This window comes from Hibiscus syriacus, unplaced genomic scaffold (genome assembly GCF_006381635.1).
Source record: "Hibiscus syriacus cultivar Baekdansim isolate YM2019G1 unplaced genomic scaffold, ASM638163v2 tig00111587_pilon, whole genome shotgun sequence".
In the NCBI taxonomy this organism is placed as follows: Eukaryota; Viridiplantae; Streptophyta; class Magnoliopsida; order Malvales; family Malvaceae; genus Hibiscus; species Hibiscus syriacus.
Window position 1 is genome coordinate 519,324 of NW_024063129.1, and position 10,637 is coordinate 529,960.

The following is a 10,637-nucleotide window of genomic DNA, read 5'->3' on the forward strand; positions in this document are numbered from 1 at the left end:
CCAACAGTCATCCATCATGTCTGGTACGTGAGGGGGCTTCTCAATAATTCGATATATTACGCCGTGTGAATCGGGCTCTAGAATGTTGGGAGGGACCTCTTCAACGATGACAGTGGCCTCTTGAACGGTGGGAGGGGACTCTTGAGGTATGATAGGGGCCTCTTGAACGATAGGGGAGGCCTCTTGAACGATGACAGGTAAGTCGGGCTTTTTCTTATGGATTCTTCGCACTATTGGGGTGAACGGAGACGTAATGGCACGTGCACGGCGTCTGATGCGTGAACTCCGTCTTGCAAGAAAAACCCGACGTAGAGCATCCACCTTAGCGGGCCGCTAAAAATAAATTAATACATAAATCAGTAAATAAACAGACATGATATTAAAAAATGAAAACAAAGACAAATATATTTCAAACTTGCACGGTATTCACCCAAGTCATTGTTATATCATTGTTCACAAAATGCATCAAATAACATTCCAGAAGTAAGCACTTATATAAACATTTAAAAGGACAACATATAGGTTTAGTGCAGGTTCAATGACAACATAAAGAGTAGTAGTTTATTCTTGAAAGTTAAATTTTCAACACTGTGAAGTTAGTATTTGTCTTTTGGTTGAAGTAATGCAATTCATTCAAGTTTCAATTTGCAGAAGAAGAATAGAATCTGAAACTTAAAATCGCAACGCAAAAATGACTATCGCAACGCGAAAATGACTATCGCAACGCGAAAATGACTATCGCAATGCGAATTTGACTATCGCAACGAGAGAATCGCAATGCGATTTTCATTTCGCATTGCGATTCTTTCGTTGCGATAGTCAAATTCGCATTGCGATAGTCATTTTTGCATTGCGATAGTCATTTTCGCATTGCGATTTTTTTGTTGCGGTTTTCATTTTGCATTGCGATTCTCTCGTTGCGATAGTCATTTTCGCGTTGCGATAGTCATTTTCGCATTGCAATAGTAAACTATTCTTCTTCTGCAAATTGAAACTTGAATGGATTGCATTACTTCAACCAAAAGACAACCAAAAATAAATATTAACTTCACAAGGTTAAAGAATAAACAGTTAAACAGTATTGGCAGCAACCGAATGAATTTACTAAGCAATCTAAGTGAAATTACGAGTAAATTTATCATCAAGTTAAATATGAAAAATATTAAACTTACCTCATTTGTAGAGTATGAACCTCATTCTGCAACGATCCTACAATCTCACGTAGAGCTGCTACCTCACCACGTAAAGTAGACACCTCAACAAGCCATGCACTATTGTCATCGCGTAAAGTACTGACCTCCTCACGCAAGGCATTGACCCCATTACGTAACTCCCCTAACTCATCTCGTGGAGGTGGAGGTGGAGAACAGGGAGATAAACATCGTGGCATCTTTGTCGGTCGCCTATCATGGGGTGATGGTGGAGAAGAGGCTCGATGATGTGACAGAATAGGTGATGACTCTCGTTGTGGAGGTGTATATTTGGGTCGATCAGGTGATGGCTCTGGGTGAGGTGATGGCTCTCGAAGTGGTGGCTGCTCATCATCCGTGCCATCAAAAAAACGCTTACTAGCTTGCCACCAATCAGTGGCAAGCTCAGCTTCCGTGGGTGTCAGCCTCTGTAATGAAGTGTTGGCCTCCTAACAATATAAAAACTCAAACAAAGTTAAACGTGTACAAGTAATAACTTGTTTATAAACATATGGTAGTATTTGTGTTAACTTACATTATTTATTGTAGTATACGGTAGTAAATCTTCCCATTGCTGCAAGGACCATTTCCTCTTCCAGGAAATAGCCCTAGGAATATCATTAGAAGTTTTTAATGCATATGTCTGCATGGCGGGAAAGGCCTCAAATATCCAAATCTACAAACATTAGTAATTATTAAAGAATTAATTATAATTTTGGAAACATTATATAAAAATTATTACCTTAAAGGCCCAAATAAAGCCTGACAAAGTGTATTTGGAACCATCGCCACGCAAACTTTTCCGATCATCAAAGGCAAACGACAACTTATTCCATGTAGCTTTTCATAGATACGAACCCCACGGAAACAGGTTCCATGCATTTAGGTCCTCTACCAATTTAATTAGATCATTAGGAATAGGTTGTCGGGCCTCTCTGCCTAAAAAGTCGGCTTGTAAAAGTATTAGAAGGCATACTCGGACAACATCGACGTCATCCATCCGAGTAAAACCATCTTTCTTATTCAATAATCTCGTCAAGTCTTCCACGTGTAAATTCGACTTCTCCGTTGACAGCTCAGGAAAAACCCGGGAAAACCATGATAGGCGGGTAATATGTCTAGTGTACCGATCTACATCATCGTGTCCGAAGCGTAGACCGGTGATTAAGTAAAACTCCTCCCGCCCAAAACACGTATACGCCGGTGGAAAATCAAACCATATCTCTTCATCACGACATTGTATAGTCTCTGGTAGATCGCTAGTCATGGTTTGAAGAAACAGATGGGTCAACATAGCATCTCCACCCGAATGTTGTACTTTCAGCCATTGCCCGAAGTAAGTATCCTCAAATATTTTTCTTTGTGCAGGTGAAAGCTTCGACGCAATTGGTTTAGCCAGGCTTACTTTATTTCTTAAGGTCAATTGAGCCGAATAAAAGTTCTGCAAAAACAATAAACATACCAAGTTAGATATACCAAAAACTACATTGTGAATATATAACAAGAACAATAAACATAAAGAGTAGTAGTTTATTCTTCAAACTTAAATTTGCAACACTGTGAATTTAGTATTTGTCTTTGTTTTTTGGTTGAAGTAATGCAATTCATTCAAGTTTCAATTTGCAGAAGAAGAATAGTTTCTGAAACTTAAAATCGCAACACGAAAATGAAAATCGCAACACGAAAATGACTATCGCAACGCGAAATGAAAATCGCAACGACAGAATCGCATTGCGATAGTCATTCTCGGTTTCAAATACTAAAATTGAAAGAAACTTGAACGGATTGCATTACTTCAACCAAAAGACAAAACAAAGACAAATACTAACTTCACAGGATTAAAGACTAAACAGTTTAGCAGTATTGGCAGCAATCGAATGAATATAATAAGCAATCTAAGTGGAATGATTAATCTATTATTGAAAACACCAGTAAACTTATCATCAATTTCAATATGAAAATCTAATAATAATGCAAAAATTTCAAAATAAAAATAATTAAAAAAAACTAACCCTCGGTGGTTGATTTGGTTGATTTTCCATTTCTGACCGTGAATGATTTCGCCGGAGATGGAGACTGATATCGTCGGAGATGGGGACTGATTTCGTCGGAGATGGGGACGGATGTCGCCTTAGAGAGTGAGAGATGGAGATGAGACTGAGTTGTGATTTAGGGTTTTAGGTTATGAGTTGCGATTACGGGATATACTGTGGACGGTTCAGTGTTTCGATATATTAATATATTCGTGTTTGGAATTTAAAAAAAAATACGCGTTGGATACGAATGGCGCTATGTAAATCGCATTGCGATAGTCAGATTCGCGTTGCGATTTACGTATTCGCATTGCGATTTACGTATTCGCATTGCGATTTACGTATTCGCATTGCGATTTACGTATTCACATTGCGATTTACGTATTCGCATTACGATTTACGTATTCGCATTGCGAATTAGGAAAGTCGCAACGCGAATTTGGAAAATCGCAATGCGATAGTCAGAATCGCGTTGCGAATCTGGAAACTGATTTGCGATACCGGAGATCGCATTGCGAATTATCGATCGCATTGTGATTTAGTTGGTCATTTTGGCAAATCCAAAAAAAAATGGTTAAAATCGTATATTATAAGGCATTTTTGGTCAATGAGGTTATTTTCTATTTTTTCATTATATCATTAAAAATTTAGAGTATTGTTTGAGGACATCTAGTGAAATTACCCTTTATAAACAAGAAATGTTTTTTTGCTTGTGGTCTTTTTTGTATTACACACGTGGCGTACAGGTGAAGAATCGGCAAACCTGGGCTCACGATTATAATATGAATTTTTTATTACAATATGAAATTTGAATAAATTTAGACTCGTTTACATTTAGAAAATTGGTGAGTTAATCAAAATAAGTAATTTTAAGGAATTTAACAAAAAATAATTTTTTTACAAAGTTGACAAATTTGTATACGAAATTAACCCGATATCATATGACATATAGGTCCCGCGGGACATTCTATGGGAAAAAACCTTTTCATTAAAAAAAAAAAGGCTTAATTCCCAAATTTAATTCTTAAATAAGTGCCTAAACTATCGCTTTTGTTTCAAATATGTGTCTACGGTTCTTTTTTTCCATCCGGGTGCCTAACGTAACAAACGTTACCCTTTTAGGTTCTCAGGTTATCAACGCCGTTAGTTTTCTATGTTAAGTGTCACGTGCCAACACCTGATCATTTTAAAAATTTTATATAAAATTTTAAAAAATAAAATTATATATTTAAAAAAACATAAATTTTGAAATAACCCTTAAACTTTGAAATCTTTCATTTCAACCCTTAAACTTTGAAATCTTTCATTTCAACCCCTAAACCTACGTTGATCGTTACCCTTTACCGTCGAAGAAGCTCTATCTGGCCTCCCCTCCCCCTGACGACCATAACCCCTATGAAATCATGATCGATTGACGATCAATCGACCACAAATCGACATTTTAAATCTCATGAACCCTAGGATGAAAATTGTGATCCCACACGATTTCGACGGTGACTCAACGACAACTACGACGTCATATAACTAGGATGATGTCAAGGACTTCGTCGGTGATGACGATGGTGGCCGAAGAAGGCGCCGGCGGCGAATTAAGGTTAGGATTTAGTATTTTGGGTTGTTTTATAATATAAGAAAAGTAAGGTTTTTTTATGAAGATAATAATATTTTTAATATTTTTTATAAAAATAAATTTCAAAATTACCATGTGCTAACACGTGACACTTAACGGAAAAAATTAATAGCGTTGACGACCTAGACATCTAAAAGAGTAACGTTTGAACGTTAGGCACCCAGATAGGTCAACAAAAAATCGTAAGCACTTATTTGGGCATTAAGCCTTAAAAATGAAAAATAAAGGTGTTAAGTTAGAATGAAGCATGTTTTGTTGGGAAAATAATAGAACACGAGAAGAGCTTGAAGATTTGAATGTTCACCAAATCAAACATGAACAGGTGTGGATACGTTCTGTTGCGTCTATTTTGGTGCAAGGCAAAGAGATAAGATGAGACGAGGGCTAAAAAGAAAATCTCTCTCAATCATCATCATCACATGTATTAATTAAAAGCCATGTTCATTGCTATCAAAGGTGTTTTTATTTAAAAAAAACAAAATTCATTTATTAGATAAATAATCTTCAAACTGTATTAATTAGAAAAATACTCCCAAAAATGTATGCATAAGACAATTTTGCATCCTACAAGATGCGTGTAAAAGTCTCATATTCTATAGGGTGCGAGACTCCTCCAACGTAAAAACCTTTCAGATAATACAATTTAATATTATGTTAAATGACCTCGTGTTATACGAAATGCGAGGTACACGATAAATTGAAATGTTTCACAAATTTATCGCTAGTAGTATTTAACAAAACTCGTGTTCTACAGAACGCGAGTTATATACATTTTCAGCCCAAATCTCAAGTGTTTATAGGCACATTCGAGGGGTATTTTTGGATAGTTAATCTAAATTTTTTCGTAATTTATAAGATTAGAGGCATAAGATTAGAATTTATCTTTCAGTTGAGGCCAAGATCGACACATACAAAATATTGTAAGCGGATTAAAAATCGTGTTGAAAATGGTTCCAAAACTATGTTTAGTGCATGAAGAAGAAGCTAAAATGGCATGACAGACATGTTCGGGGAGTATTTTTGAGAAGTTAATATGAAATTTTTTGTAATTTACAAGATTAAAGGCGTAGTATTTTCGTAATTTATGATTTTGTACATACGAGATATTCTAAGCAGTGTAAAAACCATGTTGAAAATGGTTGGAAACAAAAAGAAATTGAAAACTAACGAATATATTTTGTTAATTACAAAAGCAATACAATGAAAAAGCACAATAAATCGATATGAGGGCGTGATTGATTAGGACATTTGTTTTTCATATGTTCAGGATTCCTATAGATAGTGCATAGTTTCAGCTCTTTGGTTTATGAGATATGTGGGTTTGATGGAACGAGAAGTTTCACCAAAAGGCCAGGTTTTGATGGAAAGATAAATCTCCCGAGAAGTTTCTCAAATTCTATGTATGAGGGAAGCCCTTGGTTCTCGAGTGGATGTGTGCCATTTGTTATTTCAACGTCACAAATGATAAGAAGATATGTCTTTTTAGAAACGATAAGTTTCTCAAGAAGGCCAAATTACTTGTGTTGAAGAAGGTTAATGAGAAAGTCAGGTTTGATTAAAGAATCAGACAAAAAAATGGAATTCGAAACCACACCCACTACTGCAATAGAAGTGAACACCCTCCAATGACTTATTTGTTTGATTAGTGGTCATGATTAATGCCATCAAAATAGGGTGCTTTTCTAGAAACGATAAGTTTCTCGAGAAGGCCAGGTTACTCATGTTGAAGAAGATTAATGAGAAAAATGGTTTTGATGAAACAAGAAGTTTTTCAAGAAGATCGTGTTTGACGGAAGAAACTCAAAGGGTGGCGTCCTTATAAAAAGGCATCCTCTTCAGGTGACATAACTTATAGAACCGATATTGAGACAAGGATCTCTAAGTTTCGTGTCACCAGAAGAGGAGCCCCTTATAAGTAGAGACCTCGCATTAAAATCTAGAATGTCACTAGAAAAGGACGTCCTACATAGGCAAGGACTTAGCGCTATGCAAAACGCGTTTTCCATTGAGATTTCGGATACATGCCTTCGATCTAGTTTTACTAATCCTGCCATAATAACTGCATAATGGAATAGATAAGAGAGAAAACACACACACACACAAAGAGAGGGAGAGGGAGAGGGAGAGGGAGAGGAGAGAGAGAGAGAGAGAGAGAGAGAGAGAGAGAGAGAGAGAGAGAGAGAGAGAGATAATTAGGGAGGAAGGTGTGGTGACTTTGGTTGAGGAGGGCCTATTTTTAGGAGTCTTCGCACCCTTTCCAAAGTGAGGTTAAAAGTACTTTGCGTTCTACAAGTCGTGAGTTCTGTTGAAAAGATGTTTATTCAGACCAAACACGCGCTGTGTAGGACGTGAGGTCGTGGAATCTAATTTCAAATTTTAAATTTTTTGAAGAACGTGATAAATTGTGAAACATTTTAATTTCTCGCGTACGTCGTGTTTTGTATAACGCAAGATCGTTTAACCTAATATTAAATTGTATTATCTGAAAAGTGTTTCCACGTCAGAGGAGTCTCGCGCCCTATATAACATGAGGCCTTTACACACATTTTGTAAGACGCGAGGTAATCTTACGTGTGTAATTTGGGAGTATTTTTCTAATTAATGTCGTTTGAAGTTATTTATCTAATAAATGAATTTTTAGGTTGTTTTTAATAAAAACGCCGTTATCAAATCCTTTGCCTATTGAGAAAAAAAAAGGAAGAAAAAAGCTCAATTGAATTGACTTCCTATGTTTATCCATTCACATCTACTCAATTTAGCATTTACTTCCTGAGAAGTCTGGTGGTCTCGAATTATAAATGTTAACTAATTGGATTAGTTTGGGTTATGAATTTATAAGTAGAAAAATAATAAAATGATAAAATAAAATACTTATAAAAGATGAAATCGAATGTGATTCAATTTTATTTATCATTACAAATAAGAGAAATAAATAATCTATTATAGATACTAAAAATAATTATCTTATGATTCTAAATTTGAGATCTACCCTATTTATATAGTCAAATAGTTGATTATTCATGAAATCTAATTCCATAAAACTCTTTATATAAAATAAATATTTAGTTGTTAAAAAATAATTTTTAAATATTCTAATCATTAAAACTATAGTAAAATATAATTTAATTATGAATTAAAATCTAACGATTTAAATTCTAACAATTCTATGGAATCCATGGGAGCCCATTGAAAGCATTGCAAACCCAAAACAGGCCACCTTTAAGATGGCCTTTTACCATGGAAAACAAGTATCTTGAGGAAGACAATGGAAACATCAGCAAGTTGTGCATAGTTTTATCCTATAACTTAAAATACATTTAGCTTCAGCTAAAAACTCTCCTCGACTGTGCTTTGACAGCCGGCAACTAAAGTCCACATTACTTTGAAGACAATTCATGTGACAGGTCTGTCATATTTTAAGATATCTGTCAATTGGAACCAAATTAGTCATACACTGTTTGTCTGGTACTGGTTGTTGGAACATCCTTGAGTTTTATGTTTCAGATAGTAAATTTTCTGTCATGTGGGTCAACACTGTAGAAAACTCTTCAATGCTTTTGTGCATGGTTTTCAGAACCGGATCGATTAGCGAACAGGTCATGCTATCGATTCACTGGTTCAATCGGTCGAATCGGTCTGACCGGTCGAAAGAACCGGACGACGTCATAATTATTTAAAAAAATTAAATAAAAATACCAAAAATATTTAATAAAAAATAAATTTTTTATATCACAAGTTATATTCAAAGCAAGTCATAACATATATAAGTTAAAAATCATAAAATCAAGTGAAACAAAATGATTCAAATTAACTACAACATAATATTTAAGGTAAAACATATTAAATAATAAATATAATTATATAACTATAATTAAAAAATAAATTTGGGGTTAAAAAATCATAACAAAATGATATTGTTTGGTTTAATTTTTTTTAAAACAATCTCACATGGCTAAGAAACATAGAAGAACATCCTAAAAGTCTAAAGAGTAAAAATATGAGAACAAAACAATCTCACATTGCTAAGAAACATAGAAGCGCATCACAACTAACTTCTATAAATAATAGAGGTAATTTGGCATTCAAAATCATGGAACCTTTTGGTGAGCATTGAGTGAACTATTCTTTTACTTCAATCAAGCTCGAATTTTAGGCTTCAATCGAGTTTCTAATTTTTTTTTGAGTTCAAGCCTTTTTGAGTTCAAGTTTCAATATTATATTTCGAGTTTGAGTTGAACTTGATAATTTTTAGCTTGTGAGTTTGAGTTAAGTTGAGCTTACTTTTAAAGTTTTCAAATTCGAGCTCAGCAATACTCAAGTTCGACTTGGCTCGTTTAACAAACGACGTTGTTTGGTTTAATTTTTTTTTTAAAAAAAACAAAAATCCCGGTTTTCCCCGATTTTTTCCGGTTTTTTCCGGTTTTCAACCGGTCTGGTTCGAACGGTTCAGCGGTTCTGGCCGGTTTACTAATAGCGGTTCAATCTGTTTAGATTAAACAGGACTAAACAATGATTCTCAGTTAAATCGGTTGAACTGACCGGTCCGGTCCGATTTTCAAAAAGCTTTTGTGTTTTTGATTCATTTGTTTTAAGAATCTGCCAGATTCTTGTAGTTTCAGTCAAATTTTAATATAAAGAAATCTCAAATATTAGAATTAAATCGGATCATAAACTAGTTTAAGCCGGCTCATCACTCCACATTTCGATATGATTACAAATATAAAGTTTTTTCTTTTTGGAGTCTTCTTTGAATATTTGATCATCACATTAACATTTTACCACCGGCCTTATTCACTGATAGATCAGTTTCATTCAACAGAAAGCTGATTTCTGGAACTTTATGACTCCAATTTTCTAGGCAAGTGATCATTCAATAGATAAGATTATGAAGTAGGATTAATATATTCTTCATCTTATACTGCAAGGACCCATCAAGTAATTTAACCATTTCGATCGACAATGGCAGGTGCCTGTTAGGAGCAAGTATTCGATCGAGTCGAGTCAAAATTTGTTGAATTAGTCGAGTTGATGAGTCTTATTTTATAATTCAAAACTTTATTTGAATTTTTTCGAATCAATTCGAGTTTATAAAATTAGATCAAATCAAAATCCGTTGAATTCTGGTAAAATACCTACGTGTGTATCTACTCCTGGATTCGCGTCCTGATCATTAAAAACAAAATTATGATCTTTTGCAGTGATAGTGTGATACTTACAATCAAACAGCCAAAATTATGATATTTTGAAGTGATAGTGTGATACTTACAATCAAACAGCTAAGACAATCTTAAAAAGTTGTAAATTTAACTTAACGCGGAAATAAACAACGTTTTCTTCCTGCTCCAATGGCTTCCTCGCAAGGAAATTCCTATCAAACACTAGAGGAACAGCTAAGGGGGACAAAACAGGAGCGTTGTACTTGACAGTTGAAATAGTAATGAAAATAAATGGATTAAACCCAAATTCCACCACTAGTTTGTTGTTTCTTTCCACCATCCCAAATCTCCCGTTGTTATGAGTTACGCAGTTCCAAGCCACCCAGAATGGAATCAGAGGACCTGTTTCATGTCTTAAACGGCCATTACCTGTTCTTTGATTGGTCCGACTCAACCTTTATCCTTTTGTCTCACTTTAACTTTGAAGTATCTATTTAGGCCCCATCGTTTCCCTTTTGGCACCAACTATTTGCCGGCCACCTCTCGGATTATAAACCGGTCTCTCTTTGCCTCCATTGTTGTCATCCTCCAAGCTTTTCCTACTTTTTGTAACCTTTCTTTACAGCAA